Genomic DNA, 15,302 nt, shown 5'->3' with positions numbered 1-15,302 from the left:
CCAGAGTCCAAGTGCTAAAGGCCCATCCCCAGAGCCTTCTCTATAATCACCAATTCCTTTCTGGATATTCCAGATAATACATTAATATAATCCTTAATATTTATTGTTTAAATCCCCTTAGTGATATGATTTTGTTATATGCTTATTTTTGTTATGGAATGTTATGAGCCCCTTTAAATTCTATTCAGAGCCAAATCAGGCTTTAGTTACATTTCCTATGTGAACACACCAAGGAAAGTTCAGATATGCCTATGTTGTTTGGCTGTTGTTAACAAAGACTCTATGTTCTCACATCCTTGCTCCACTGAAATAAAAATCCTACAAACCAGTGAAAATACTAAGCTATCTATACTATATAAATGATGGCAAAAACAGTATCAAACATACCATAAAAAGAAGTGATAATCAGAAATATACTCCCTAAATAAATCTTTAAAAAAAGAAAGAAATATACTCCCATCTTAATATTGAAGTTAATAGTAAAATGCAAATAGGCATCTAAAATTACCTGGAATCTATGAAACCTTCCACTATGTCCCAAAGTCCCATAGATAAAGCAAGAAGATATATGAGCTGTGTGCTGTGTCTCCTTCCATATCTTAACACTGGTTCTCTCACGGAAATGTACACATTCAGAAAGTTGAGGAGATGAGCCTGTTATCAAAGGATGTTTTTCTCATTAAGGCTAAACACAGACCACAAAGGAACTACAAAATCTACCACTTTACAAACAGAGAAAATACTTCAAAGTCACTTTGACTGTCTAATAGCTGGTGACTCTGAGCCATTTCAGTTATCAGGGGACAAAGTGTCCTTGGGCAGAAAAGCACCTGGTATGTCCCTGACTTGCTGCAGGTGTTTTGTCAAGGTTGTCTCCCACTTCCTGACTTTGTCTCTAATGTAACAAACATGGCTTCTGAGTTCCTGCTCTAAGTGTGATGGACAAGTAGGCATGCCTTCAGCTCTAATCCCTTAAGGAATGGAAAGATGTTTGAGGAGCACAAGCCTATGCTGGAAGTGGAGAGAGGGACAATACAGGACTTGACAACTAAAGGAACTACAGCAAGCTCAGCACAGGAAAGCCTTGCCTGGAGACTCCTATGATACATTCTGTGTATTCCAAGTTGTTTCCCTTAGTTTTACTTAACAGTGTTCCTTAACAATAAATTAGAGGTAGTTCTGTGTGGAAAGAAGCTGAAGTCATCTTCAATGGTACATAGGAGGCCAGGGTATTCTTCTGGCCTAGTGAGTTCCTTGGAGATCTTTTCTCATTTCTTTTTCCTCTTTGAAATAAAAAGGTTTATTTTTTATTTTGTTTTTGATTCTCTGTGTATATTGGAGGGAGCAGTATAAGTGCATAGCTTGGTTCCCTGCTGTGGCCAGAAGGTATCAGATCATGAGGAGCAGCAATTACAGGTGCTGGGAAGTAAACTCCATTACTCTGGAAAGACAAGAAAGAGCTCAACCACGGAGCCTTCTCTCTAGCCTGCTTTTCTTTTCATCCTTCCTTTCATTTTCTAAAAACGAGGCAGGTAGTTACTTCTAAAAAGGAAACACTGGGAGACAAGACTTGTTGGGAAGACTAATGATCATTCATAAAAACAGATAACTAAAGAAAAAACACTGCAGGGCATGGAGAACACATGAGTATTGCCTTCCTTTAAAAGGGGTTCTGATAGTATCTGATCCCTCTGCAGAAGTACAACATGGCTTTTAACTACAAAAGAAAAGTGGCATAATAAATAAATATTACTCAATCTCCAGTAAGACATACCTCATTCCAGATTCTATTGGAGATCTCCCTGCACCCAGCAGTACCCTGGATTTGGAGCTCTCAGGAACAGAAACCTGATTCAAGGATTCAAATATCAGTGATTTGCTGAGGAAAGGCTCCCAGACAGAAGAACAGACACTGAGAAGCAAACTCAGATCCACTGACACCCATCCTGAATTCTTGCGGGAGCATAGGAACATGGGATAACCACTGGCCTATGACCCAGAAATTCCACTCCTAATTTATAACCCAGAGAACTGAAAGAGGACCTTACACAAAACCTTAGGTGCCAATGTACACAGCAACAGTCAATAGTCATGGAAGAAGATAAGTAAACGCATGGACAAAATTAAGAATTTTGACTATTGGAATCTTTAAGAAACAAATATGCATATAAAACTGGGAAGCACAATATCTGAAACTAGTAACACACGGAGTGGATTCCATAGAAAACAGCAAGAAGAGATTAGTAAAGGAGGCTGTATTACCAAAGTAGAATAGCCCTCAAACCCAAAGGAATGTGAGATCAGAAAAAAAGTGTAAGAGCTATGGAAAAGTGTTTCCTTTACTCCACGTGTTTGGAAGCTCTTGCCATGCTGGGAGAATAGTGGCAAAGCACCTTGTTCCACAGGTGAAAGTGTGTGGAAACCTCTCCCAGAATTTGATTGCTCAGTCTAGACTGACCCCTCTCCCAAATTTTCTCCTCCCATAACTAATGCCTCTCTTCTGACATCTGCTGGCCACACAGGGCATGACACCTCCCTTCTTTTTTCTTGCTTGCCTGAGGCATGGAGTGGAGTGACATGTAGTTAGGGATAGAGGAATCTGGACAAAGGCAAGCAGAAATTACCCTCCACTTCTGGTAATGCAACATTACTGTAATGCTGATATTTTAAAATGAGGATCACACTGGCATTCATCAATTCAAAATTCTGCATTTAGCAATAACTTTAGTGAACCAAAACCACGTAGCTAAACACTATTCTTGACTTATCATATTATCCATAGGCCTAGAAATTAATTTTTAAAAGAGGAATAAAATGGCTCCTGCTCTCTATTGCCTCAAAGGTTTTAGCTGAATGCAAAGTTTGTTTCCAAAATTCATGCACAAAAGCAAACATACTGACAAGGGCAGTTCCATGGGAGCTGCTGTTGGAATGAAAATTTAAAAGGTCTACAAAAATAAGTTGTAGCCACTGACAGTAGCACTCTAACCATTCCAGCAAGCCTCGGGGGAGGGCCAGGATTTGGAGATAGAAAAAACGTTAACCCTGATTCCTTACACAGCGAGGCACTGGGTGAACCTCAACAGGAAAGATGCAGAAAGAACCAGTTGTTTCTGAGAATGGCAAACACACAACAAATTTCTAGTGGTCATGTATTTGGAAAGTTATTGTCCTCATTCAAAAAAATGTGTTTATTTTTTCCAGGACCCTTCAAGTACCTCAGCAGAAGTACTTTGTCACCTTTTTGGCCCTACTACCTAAATTGTCTAATGTTCCAATATACTTGAAAAATAATGTGTTCTGCTATCAGTAGACTCTGTTGGTGATGCAGTGCTTCTGTTTCCTTGTTGATTTTATCCACTTTATCTGAGCTAACAATCCAGAATGGCATATCTTTTACTTCTTAAATTACCAGGAACATTATGCTCAAAATTATTTTCTCATAGACTGCATTATAATTCGGTTTTTAAAGTCCATTCCTGCCGGGTGGTGGTGGCGCACACCTTTAATTCCAGCACTTGGGAGGCAGAGGCAGGCAGATTTCTGAGTTCAAGGCCAGCCTGGTCTACAAAGTGAGAAATCTATACAGAGTCTATACAGAGAAACCCTTTCTTGAAAAAAAAAAAGAAGTCCATTCCTACAATCTTTGTCTAATCCTTTTTTAGACTATATTACATACCATATTCTGATTAATAGCAGAAGTTACGCTTGACTCTTCATTACTTTCCTGTTCTTTTTTGTCTTTTAGTTTCCATTTCCTATCTACCTGTGGTTTCTTTGGATGTTTTATATTTTATTCCACTTTATCTATAAGGTTTTTCACTATATAGTTTTGTTACTTATTACTATCTACTAGTATGACTTACTTTACCATTTTAAGAGGAACATAAAACCTTAGCTCTACCATTTGTAATTGGCTTAAATATTATCTCCACATACTGTGAGAGGCACAGCATTGTTAAAATTTTTGCTTTCAAATTTTAGCCCTTTTAAACTGTCACGTTAAAAAGTGGAGAATTGCCTTCCGCTCAACTCGAGCCCCGGGCTACCTTGCCAGCAGAGTCTTGCCCAACACCCGCAAGGGCCCACACGGGACTCCCCACGGGATACTAAGACCTCTGGTGAGTGGAACACAGCGCCTGCCCCAATCCAATCGCGCGGAACCTGAGACTGCAGTACATAGGGAAGCAGGCTACCCAGGCCTGATCTGGGGCACAAGTCCCTTCTGCTCAACTCGAGCCCCGGGCTACCTTGCCAGCAGAGTCTTGCCCAACACCCGCAAGGGCCCACACGGGACTCCCCACGGGATCCTAAGACCTCTGGTGAGTGGAACACAGTGCCTGCCCCAATCCAATCGCGTGGAACCTGAGTCTGCGGTACATAGGGAAGCAGGCTACCCGGGCCTGATCTGGGGCACAAGTCCCTTCTGCTCGACTCGAGCCCCGGGCTACCTTGCCAGCAGAGTCTTGCCCAACACCCGCAAGGGCCCACACAGGACTCCCCATGGGATCCTAAGACCTCTGGTGAGTGGAACACAGCGCCTGCCCCAATCCAATCTCGCGGAACCTGAGTCTGCGGTACATAGGGAAGCAGGCTACCCGGGCCTGATCTGGGGCACAAGTCCCTTCCGCTCGACTCGAGCCCCGGGCTACCTTGCCAGCAGAGTCGCCTGACACCCGCAAGGCCCCACACAGGATTCCACATGAGATCCTAAGACCTCTAGTGAGTGGAACACAACTTCTGCCAGGAGTCTGGTTGGAACACCAGATATCTGGGTACCTGCCCTGCAAGAAGAGAGCTTGCCTGCAGAGAATACTCTGCCCACTGAAACTAAGGAGAGTGCTACCCTCCAGGTCTGCTTATAGAGGCTAACAGAGTCACCTGAAGAACAAGCTCTTAACAGTGACAACTAAAACAGCTAGCTTCAGAGATTACCAGATGACGAAAGGCAAACGTAAGAATCCTACTAACAGAAATCAAGACCACTCACCATCATCAGAACGCAGCACTCCCACCCCACCTAGTCCTGGGCACCCCAACACAACCGAAAATCTAGACCCAGATTTAAAAACATTTCTCATGATGATGATAGAGGACATCAAGAAGGACTTTCATAAGTCACTTAAAGAATTACAGGAGAGCACTGCTAAAGAGTTACAGGCCCTTAAAGAAAAGCAGGAAAACACAGCCAAACAGGTAGAAATCATTAAAGAAAAACAGGAAAACACATCCAAACAGGTGATGGAAATGAACAAAACCATACTAGAACTAAAAGGGGAAGTAGATACAATAAGGAAAACCAAAGTGAGGCAACGCTGGAGATAGAAACCCTAGGAAAGAGATCTGGAACCATAGATGCGAGCATCAGCAACAGAATACAAGAAATGGAAGAGAGAATCTCAGGTGCAGAAGATTCCATAGAGAACATCGACACAACAGTCAAAGAAAATACAAAATGCAAAAGGATCCTAACTCAAAACATCCAGGATATCCAGGACACAATGAGAAGACCAAACCTACGGATAATAGGAATTGATGAGATTTTCAACTTAAAGGGCCAGCTAATATCTTCAACAAAATAATAGAAGAAAACTTCCCAAACATAAAGAGATGCCCATGATCATACAAGAAGCCTACAGAACTCCAAATAGACTGGACCAGAAAAGAAATTCCTCCCGACACATAATAATCAGAACAACAAATGCAATAAATAAAAATAGAATATTAAAAGCAGTAAGGGAGAAAGGTCAAGTAACATATAAAGGAAGGCCTATCAGAATTACACCAGACTTTTCACCAGAGACTATGAAAGCCAGAAGAGCCTGGACAGGTGTTATACAGACACTAAGAGAACACAAATGCCAGCCCAGGCTACTATACCCGGCCAAACTCTCAATTACCATAGATGGAGAAACCAAAGTATTCCACGACAAAAACAAATTCACACAATATCTTTCCACAAATCCAGCCCTTCAAAGGATAATAACAGGAAAGAAGCAATACAAGGACGGAAATCACGCCCTAGAACAACCAAAATAGTAATCATTCAACAAACCAAAAAGAAGACAGCCACAAGAACAGAATGCCAACTTTAACAACAAAAATAACAGGAAGCAACAAATACTTTTCCTTAATATCTCTTAATATCAATGGTCTCAACTCTCCAATAAAAAGACATAGACTAAAAGACTGGCTACACAAACAGGATCCAACATTCTGCTGCCTACAGGAAACCCATCTCAGGGAAAAAGACAGACACTACCTCAGAGTGAAAGGAGGAAAAAATTTTCCAAGCAAATGGTCCGAAGAAACAAGCTGGAGTAGCCATTTTAATATCGAATAAAATCGACTTCCAACCCAAAGTTATCAAAAAACACAAGGAGGGACACTTCATACTCATCAAAGGTAAAATCCTCCAAGGGGAACTCACAATTCTGAATATCTATGCTCCAAATGCAAGGGCAGCCACATTCATTAAAGACACTTTAGTAAAGCTTAAAGCACACATTGCACCTCACACAATAATAGTGGGAGACTTCAACACACCACTTTCATCAATAGACAGATCGTGGAAACAGAAACTAAACAGGGAAACAGTGAAACTAACAGAAGTTATGAAACAAATGGACCTGACAGATATCTACAGAACATTTTATCCTAAAGCAAAAGGATTTACCTTCTTCTCAGCACCTCACGGGACCTTCTGCAAAATTGACCATATAATTGGTCACAAAACAGGCCTCAACAGATACAAAAATATTGAAATTGTCCCATGTATCCTATCAGACCACCATGGCCTAAGACTGATCTTCAATAACAACATAAATAATGGAAAGCCAACATTCACGTGGAAACTGAACAACACTCTTCTCAGTGATACCTTGGTCAAGGAAGGAATAAAGAAAGAAATTAAAGACTTTTTAGAGTTTAATGAAAATGAAGCCACAACGTACCCAAACCTATGGGACACAATGAAAGCATTTCTAAGAGGGAAACTCATAGCTCTGAGTGCCTCCAAGAAGAAACGGGAGAGAGCACATACTAGCAGCTTGACAACTCATCTAAAAGCTCTAGAAAAAAAGGAAGCAAATTCACCCAAGAGGAGTAGATGGCAGGAAATAATCAAACTCAGGGGTGAAATCAACCAAGTGGAAACAAGAAGAACTATTCAAAGAATTAACCAAACGAGGAGTTGGTTCTTTGAGAAAATCAACAAGATAGATAAACCCTTAGCTAGACTCACTAAAGGGCACAGGGACAAAATCCTAATAAGCAAAATCAGAAATGAAAAGGGAGACATAACAACAGATCCTGAAGAAATCCAAAACACCATCAGATCCTTCTACAAAGGGCTATACTCAACAAAACTGGAAAACCTGGATGAAATGGATAAATTTCTGGACAGATACCAGGTACCAAAGTTGAATCAGGATCAAGTTGACCATCTAAACAGTCCCATATCACCTAAAGAAATAGAAGCAGTTATTAATAGTCTCCCAGCCAAAAAAAGCCCAGGACCAGACGGGTTTAGTGCAGAGTTCTATCAGACCTTCAAAGAAGATCTAATTCCAGTTCTGCACAAACTATTTCACAAAATAGAAGTAGAAGGTACTCTACCCAACTCATTTTATGAAGCCACTATTACTCTGATACCTAAACCACAGAAAGACCCAACAAAGATAGAGAACTTCAGAACAATTTCTCTTATGAATATCGATGCAAAAATCCTCAATAAAATTCTCGCTAACCGAATCCAAGAACATATTAAAGCAATCATCCATCCTGACCAAGTAGGTTTTATTCCAGGGATGCAGGGATGGTTTAATATACGAAAATCCATCAATGTAATCCATTATATAAACAAACTCAAAGACAAAAACCACATGATCATCTCGTTAGATGCAGAAAAAGCATTTGACAAGATCCAACACCCATTCATGATCAAAGTTTTGGAAAGATCAGGAATTCAAGACCCATACCTAAACATGATAAAAGCAATCTACAGCAAACCAGTAGCCAACATCAAAGTAAATGGAGAGAAGCTGGAAGCAATCCCACTAAAATCAGGGACTAGACAAGGCTGCCCACTTTCTCCCTACCTTTTCAACATAGTACTTGAAGTATTAGCCAGAGCAATTCGACAACAAAAGGAGATCAAGGGGATACAAATTGGAAAAGAGAAAGTCAAAATATCACTTTTTGCAGATGATATGATAGTATATATAAGTGACCCTAAAAATTCTACCAGAGAACTCCTAAACCTGATAAACAGCTTCAGTGAAGTAGCTGGATATAAAATAAACTCAAACAAGTCAATGGCCTTTCTCTATACAAAGAATAAACAAGCTGAGAAAGAAATTAGGGAAACAACACCCTTCTCAATAGTCACAAATAATATAAAATATCTTTGCGTGACTCTAACTAAGGAAGTGAAATATCTCTATGATAAAAACTTCAAATCTCTGAAGAAAGAAATTAAAGAAGATCTCAGAAGATGGAAAGATCTCCCATGCTCATGGATTGGCAGGATCAACATTGTCAAAATGGCTATCTTGCCAAAAGCAATCTACAGATTCAATGCAATCCCCATCAAAATTCCAACTCAATTCTTCAATGAATTAGAAAGGGCAATTGGCAGATTCATCTGGAATAACAAAAAACCTAGGATAGCAAAAACTCTTCTCAAGGATAAAAGAACCTTTGGTGGAATCACCATGCCTGACCTAAAGTTTACTACAGAGCAATTGTGATCAAAACTGCATGGTACAGGTATAGAGACAGACAAGTAGACCAATGGAATAGAATTGAAGACCCAGAAATGAACCCACACACCTATGGTCACTTGATCTTCGACAAGGGAGCTAAAACTATCCAGTGGAAGAAAGACAGCATTTTCAACAATTGGTGCTGGCACAACTGTTAGTTATCGTGTAGAAGAATGCGAATTGATCCATACTTATCTTGTTGTACTAAGGTCAAATCTAAGTGGATCAAGGAACTTCACATAAAACCAGAGACACTGAAACTTATAGAGGAGAAAGTGGGGAAAAGCCTTGAAGATATGGGCACAGGGGAAAAATTCCTGAACAGAACAGCAATGGCTTGTACTGTAAGATCGAGAATTGACAAATGGGACCTAATGAAACTCCAAAGTTTCTGCAAGGCAAAAGACACCGTCAATAAGACAAAAAGACCACCAACAGATTGGGAAAGGATCTTTACCTATCCTAAATCAGATAGGGGACTAATATCCAACATATATAAAAAACTCAAGAAGGTGGACTTCAGAAAATCAAATAACCCCATTAAAAAATGGGGCTCAGAGCTGAACAAAGAATTCTCACCTGAGGAATACCGAATGGCAGAGAAGCACCTGAAAAAATGTTCAACATCCTTAATCATCAGGGAAATGCAAATCAAAACAACCCTGAGATTCCACCTCACACCAGTCAGAATGGCTAAGATCAAAAATTCAGGTGACAGCAGATGCTGGCGTGGATGTGGAGAAAGAGGAACACTCCTCCATTGTTGGTGGGATTGCAATCTTGTACAACCACTCTGGAAATCAGTCTGGCAGTTCCTCAGAAAATTGGACATAGTACTACCGGAGGATCCAGCAATACCTCTCCTGGGCATATATCCAGAAGATGCCCCAACTGGTAAGAAGGACACATGCTCCACTATCTTCATAGCAGCTTTATTTATAATAGCCAGAAGCTGGAAAGAACCCAGATGCCCCTCAACAGAGGAATGGATACAGAAAATGTGGTACATCTACACAATGGAGTACTACTCAGCTATTAAAAAGAATGAATTTATGAAATTCCTAGCCAAATGGATGGACCTGGAGGGCATCATCCTGAGCGAGGTAACCCAATCACAAAGGAACTCACACAATATGTACTCACTGATAAGTGGATATTAGCCCCAAACCTAGGATACCCAAGATATAAGATACAATTTGCTAAACACATGAAACTCAAGAAGAATGAAGACTGAAGTGTGGACACTATGCCCCTCCTTAGAATTGGGAACAAAACACCCATGGAAGGAGTTACAGAGACAAAGTTTGGAGCTGAGATGAAAGAATGGACCATGTAGAGACTGCCATATCCAGGGATCCACCCCGTAATCAGCATCCAAACGCTGACACCATTGCATACACTAGCAAGATTTTATTGAAAGGACCCAGATGTAGCTGTCTCTTGTGAGACTATGCCGGGGCCTAGCAAACACAGAAGTGGATGCTCACAGTCAGCTAATGGATGGATCACAGGGCTCCCAATGGAGGAGCTAGAGAAAGTAGCCAAGGAGCTAAAGGGATCTGCAACCCTATAGGTGGAACAACAATATGAACTAAGCAGTACCCCGGAGCTCTTGTCTCTAGCTGCATATGTATCAAAAGATGGCCTAGTCGGCCATCACTGCAAAGAGAGGCCCATTGGACTTGCAAACTTTATATGCCCCAGTACAGGGGAACGCCAGGGCCAAAAAGGGGGAGTGCGTGGGTAGGGGAGTGGAGGTGGTTGGGTATGGGGGACTTTTGGTATAGCATTGGAAATGTAAATGAGCTAAATACCTAATAAAAAATGGAAAAAAAAAACTCTGCACCAAAAACATCTGGTCCTGGGCTTCTTTTGGTTGGGAGAATATAATGACTGTTTCTAATTCTTTAGGGGATAAGGAACTGTTCAGATCGTAAATCTGATCCTGATTTAACTTTGGTACCTGCTATCTGTCTAGGAAGTTGTCCATTTCATCCAGGTTTTCCAGTTTTGTTGAGTATAGTCTTTTGCAGTAGAATCTGATGATATTTTGATTTTCCTCAGGTTCTGTTGTTATGTCTCCCACTTCATGTCTGATTTTCTTAATTAAGATAGTGTCCCTGTGCCTGCTAGTTAGTCTGGCTAAGGGTTTATCTACTTTGCTGATTTACTCAAAGAACAAGCTCCTGGTTTGGTTGATTCTTCGTATAGTTCTACTTGTTTCCACTTGGTTGATTTCGCCCCCTGAGTTTGATTATTTCCTGCCTTCTACTCCTCTTGGGTGAATTTGCTTCCTTTTGTTCTAGAGCATTTAGGTATACTGTCAAGCTGCTAGTGTATGCTCTCTCTAGTTTCTTTTTGGAGGAACTCAGAGCTGAGTTTTCCTCTTTGAACTGCTTTTTGTGTGTCCATAAGTTTGGGTATGTTGTGGCTTCATTTTCATTAAACTCTAAAAAGTCTTTAATTTCTTTCTTTCTTTCTTCCTTGACCAAATTATCACTGAGTAGAGTATTGTTCAGCATCCACATTAATATTGGCTTTCTCTTATTTATGATGTTAGTGAACATCAGCTTTAGTCCATGGTGATCTCATAGGATGCATCGGATTATTTCAATATTTTTGTATCCATTGAGGCCTATTTAGTGACCAATTATATGGTCAATTTTGGAGAAAGTACTATTAGGGGCTGAGAAGAGGTATATCCTTTTGTTTTAGGATAAAATGTTCTGTAGATATCGGTTAAATCCATTTGTTTCATAACTTCTGTTAGATTGACTGTGTCTCTGTTTAGTTTCTGTTTCCAGGATCTGTCCATTGATGTGAATGTGGTGTTGAAGTCTCCCACTGTTATTGTGTGAGGTGCAATGTGTAGTTTAAGCTTTACTAAAGTTTCTTTAATAAATGTGGCTACCCTTGCATTTGGAGCATAGATATTCATAATTGAGAGTTCATCTTGGAAGATTTTACCTTTGATGAGGATGAAGGGCCCCTCTTCGTCCTTTTTGATATCTTTGGGTAGGAAGTTGATTTTATTCCATATTAGAATGGCTACTCCAGCTTGTTTCTTTGGATCATTTGCTTGGAAAATTCTTTTCCAGCCTTTTACTCTGAGGTAGTGTCTGTCTTTGTCCCTGAGGTGGACTTCCTGTATAGAGCAAAAAGTTGGGACCTGTTTCAGTAGTCACTCTATGTCTTTTTATTGAGGAATTGAATCCATTGATATTATCAGATATTAAAGAAAAGTAATTGTTGCTTACTGTTATTTTTGTTGTTAGAGTTGGGATTCTGTTCTTGTGGCCATCTTCTTTTAGGTTTGTTGAAGGATTACTTTCTTGCTTTTTCTAGGGCATCATTTCCCTCCTTGTGTTGCATCTTTTCCTTTATTATCCTTTGAAGGGCTGGATTCATGGAAAGAAATTGTGTAAATTTGGTTTTTGTCGTGGAATAGCTTGGTTTATCCATTTAAGGTTATGGAGAGTTTTGCTCAGTATAGTAACCTGGACTGGCATTTGTGTTCTTATAGGGTTGGTATAACCTCTGTCCAGGGTCTTCTGGCTTTCATAGTCTCTGGTGAAAAGTCTGGTGTAATTCTAATAGGCCTGACTTTATATGTTACTTGACATTTTTCCCTTACTGCTTTTAATATTCTTTCTTTATTTAATGCATTTGTTATTCTGATTATCGTGTGTCAGGGGGAATTTCTTTTCTGGTCCAGTCTATTTGGAGTTCTGTAGGCTTCTTGTATGTTCGTGGGCATCTCTCTCTTTAGGGTAATGAAGGTTTCTTTTATAATTTTCTTGAAGATATTTGCTGGACCTTTCAGTTCAAAATCTTCATTCTCATCTACTCCTATTATCCATTGGTTTGCTCTTCTCATTGTGTAATAGATTTCCTGAATGTTTTGAGTTAGGATCTTTTTGCATTTTGCATTTCCTTTGATTGTTGTGTCTATGTTTTCTATGGAATCTTCTCCACCTGAGATTCTCTCTTTCATCTCCTGTATTCTGTTACTGAATAACACATCTATGGTTCCTGATTTCTTTCATAGGATTTCTACCTCCAGAGTTGTCTCCCTTTCATTGTTCTTTATTGTTTCTACTTCCATTTTTAGATCATGGATGGTTTTGTTCAATTCCATTCTTTATTGTTTCTACATCCATTTTTAGATCATGGATGGTTTTGTTCAATTCCATGGTTTCGTTGTGTTTTCCTATAATTCTCTAAGGGATTTTTGTGCTTCCTCTTTAAGGACTTCTACCTGTTTAGCAGTGTTCTTCTGTATTCCTTTAAGTGAGTTATTAATGCCCTTCTTAAATTCCTCTACCAGTATCATGAGATATGATTTTAAATCCGAATCTTGCTTTTGCGGTGTATTTGGGTATCCAGGACTGGCTGAGGTGGGAGTGCTGCGTTCTGATGATGGTGAGTGGTCTTGGTTTCTGTTAGTAAGATTCTTTCATTTGCCTTTTGCCATCTGGTAATCTCTGGTGTTGTATGTTCTAGCTGTCTCTGGCTGGAGCTTATTCCTCCTGTGATTCTATTAGGCTCTGTCAGCACTACTGGGAGTCCAACTCTCTCTTGAGTCCCAGTGGTCAGAGCACTCTCTGCAGGTAAGCACTCCTCTTGCAGGGAAGGTGCACAGAGGTCTGGGTCTCAGCTCGGCCTCCTGGCTGAAGATGAAGGTGGTAGTGACCCTGTCCAAGAAGCTCTGTTGCTTCTGCTGCCTGTGCATGCTCTCCTGTCCTGACTGGTTTCTGAGAGACCCAGGATACAAGATGGAGCTCTCACCTGCATCCTAGGGTCAGAGCCCTCCCTGGAGGCCAAATCTCCTCTGGCAGGGCAGGTGCCCAGATGTCTGGGTCTCAGCTCTGCCGCCTGGCTGAGGATGTAGACTCAAAGTGACCCTGTCCAAGAAGCTCGATTGCTTCTGTAGCCCATACCCTCTCCTGCACGGACTGGTCTCTAAGAGACCTGGGATACAAGATCCCAATGTTCTTTTTCTATAAAAATAACAGAACTATATCTTCATATAAGATTTAGAATCCATTTTCCAAAGAAAATATTTTTCTGAACTAGCAAGCTGGTTCCTCATCTCTTTCTGACTTGCATTACTGCTGGTTCTGACTCTTTCCTTATAGTAATTTTCAAATATATAGAGTCAACTTCAGATTACAAACCATTATTAATAACTTTGTATAATTTTGTGGTAATACATTGCTATATCACGTGAGTATCTTAATATCTGAAGCAAAGTCTCAAGCTGACAACTTAGGTGTGTTGACATTTAAATACCCAATTTTCATGGGAAAAGCCATTGAGAAAGAGTCTGTTTTGGAACTTTGGATAGTGTAGAACTTGATAGGTAGACAGACTTAGCCTCAAACTCACAAATAACCCCTGTCTTGCCTTCTGATTGCTAAAATTAAAGGAATGTGTCAACATGCTAGGTTGCATTTATCATTAAGAAAAAGAGTAATTCAAAGTAAGGCAGGATATCATAGAGAGCCCTGGAAGGTATTGAACAAACAATCCTCCTGTCTCAGCATCTTCCTTTGTTCAGGATCACATGCATTTTCCACATGCTCCATTATGACTCATCTTGACTACATTGTTGGTGACTTTTTCAAGCTAAGTTCATATTCTCATGGTGCCCCTTTCTAAATAGAATCACAAAAGTTAAGAAATACTGAATATCAAATAAAGCAATATTTTGATTCATTTCCTATAAGAAACATGATGCATTAAATCCTATCTATACACAAGTCCTCTTTGTTTTCTCAAATGAAAGTCAGCCTATGTCATCCATTCCCATTTTTTAAATCTGACAGACTTGGTGAATGCTCATTTTGTGGACATTTTAACTTTGTTTTTCACTTTCACATGTATCGGAGAGAATTCTTGAGAACTGCCACACAGAACAAGTGGAACTGAAGTTATAGAACATACAAATAAAAGAGAGCAGACACGACCAGTCCTAATGCCTATGTTTTACTTGAAGAAGGGGAGACAATGAGGATTAGCTGAGATCTCTGACTTTTATGGAAATACAAAACCCACAGTATGTACAATAAGAGGGAAGCCATCTAAGGCACTTTCAGGTACAGACCCTTAGCAATGTCACATACCTGCTACAGAAATCCCAACTCAGTGTCTAGAACATAGGCAAAAAGAACAATATTCTGTATTTATCCTCAGCAGCCTTGTTCACCAATGTTATTTCTTTCATCCCCTAATTATTGGAAACTGTCTTGTTTATGCTGTGAATGTATCAGAGGTATAAGGGAAGGGGTATTGACAGCACTGTCTCTGTGTGATGGGCCTTTATGTCATGCTTTGTTAAAACTTTAATGTCATCAGTGATCACCTCATGTTCTGCAGTCAAAACTTAAATTTCAATCTGTACATGCTGAAAATGTAGGATATGTTGGTACTACCTCAAGCAGTTCTCCGAGGGGCAATGAGAATGACTATAGGAAAGATAGAAAAGAAAATTCAGAAACACTGTGAGAAATCAGAGAGGGTTTTCCAGTCAATACT

The sequence above is a fragment of the Mus musculus genome, chromosome 5 (genome assembly GCF_000001635.26).
Source record: "Mus musculus strain C57BL/6J chromosome 5, GRCm38.p6 C57BL/6J".
NCBI lineage: Eukaryota > Metazoa > Chordata > Mammalia > Rodentia > Muridae > Mus > Mus musculus.
The sequence above is the reverse complement of the archived record's forward strand: the minus strand, read 5'-3'. Positions refer to the sequence as shown.